General features: G+C 29.9%; 1 pseudogene; it reads left to right on the top strand.

Annotated features, from left to right (window-relative positions):
* On the top strand, positions 1–126 carry LOC111632012 (annotated as a pseudogene).
* Positions 127–1,763: the final 1,637 nt, after the last annotated feature.

Below are 1,763 nucleotides of genomic sequence, written 5' to 3'. Positions count from 1 at the left end.
GCGGCTCCCCCAGGGTGAGGCTTGACCATTGCACTTCGGTCTAGCTGACCCCTGCCACTACCCCAAACTGGGGCAGATGGGGCGTGTAATTTGTGGTAGCGGGGGACTGCGTTCGCGCTATCCCCCACCTAAACTAATAAAGATTAGATTTTATGTGTTTGACTGTGACGTTTTTGCTTCTGATCGATACCACACCTTCGTTTTCTTTTCGGGAAGGTGTCTGCGCCTATTTCGTCACTTGCCTTTCCATCTTCGTGCCCGTTGCGATAATTAACTACTGGTAAGATTGTATGTATTTGCAAGTTGTTCAACTTAACTGTACAAATTTCAGATATCAGATATAACTGGTTGGATTGAACATAGTAATTTACGATACTTATTAAATTATTTCACAACATATAATGAATTATTTTTATTTTAAGATGGATACATAAGATAAAAAAAATCTTTTTAAAAAACTGTTACTACAATTATTTACACATCGAACTGTTAAGATGTCTAAGATTGAATAATATTAAAAAATTTGCTATTACCACAAATATTTTAAAAAGCATTGTTCTCTTTACGATATTTAATAAATTAGTAACAAATATAATTTAAATAATTATTATATTAAACTATTTCCCTATTTTACTTTGCCTTACTGTTATAATATTATTTTAAGTTGCTGTGTTTTAAATTTATTCGGATAATAGAACAAAGAAAATTGCAAATATATATTAATAATTCTCAACCACATCGGATATTAGTACAAATTGTATAAATTATTATCGAAAATTAAGTTTATATGAAGCAATGAATTGCACTAAAAATATTTTCTTAAGAAATGAATTGAACTGTTTCCTAAATATTTATAAAATTAATTTCATCGAGAAATTTTTGATCTGAAAATAATTTATATCCTGAAAAATTATTAGGGGCAGAAATTTCTTGCTTTAGATAAACTGAGGGAAAAAGTGGAAACACTTAAATAAACTGTAATGTAAAAATAAAAACCTTTTCAAAATAATTTCAGTGTTATATTATTTCAAATTGTCGTGTACCTGAATATTAAGACTAATAACCATCAAGAAAATAATTAATTCTAGTATTGTTAATAAAACTAATACTCGACAAATTATTTGTAATCTTAATTTATAAAATACTAGCTTAACCGTCGCGCATTGCTGCGATCTCAGAAAAAACGAAATTCAAGCAAACTCGTTATGATAAAATTAAATTTTTATTTTATCATTTTTATTGAAACTTATTATTATTATTCGTTTTCATCGGGAAAACATTTCAAAGTGTCGTTTCAATTCTATTTATTTATTGGAGTGTTTGTGGATACACGATATTTTTTGTTTTTTCGTCTGGTGCGTACACGAATAAATCGGAAGGTTTTCTGACGCGTGAGCCGGCCACATACAGTTTTCCATGCGAGAAGCACAGATTCTCCAAATTTAGCCCACACACTCGCAGCGATTGTCAGAAGCGCGATATTCCCCATTTTTATATATATATATTTTTAAATCCTTTATAATTTTAATTATTTAATTGCTCCTTCCTCTCTTCCTTGGCATGTTGTGAAATTTCTGATAGTTGGATAATAAACCGTTTTATTGTAATTTGTCTTTTTAAATTATTAGATGATATTAAAATTTGGAAAAGGGGATCCCTAGATCGGTAAAATAGGCGAATTTCCTTCTACAACTTCGGTTGTTGTTCGGTATACAGTTAAAGTTTTAACAAAGTTCGAGCGAATACGTAATTAGCAAAAAAAA

This window comes from Centruroides sculpturatus, unplaced genomic scaffold, assembly GCF_000671375.1.
Source record: "Centruroides sculpturatus isolate CEXI.00-Female unplaced genomic scaffold, Cexi_2.0 scaffold636, whole genome shotgun sequence".
In the NCBI taxonomy this organism is placed as follows: Eukaryota; Metazoa; Arthropoda; class Arachnida; order Scorpiones; family Buthidae; genus Centruroides; species Centruroides sculpturatus.
Note: the sequence above shows the minus strand (reverse complement) of the source record. Positions and strands in the feature narration are given on the sequence as shown.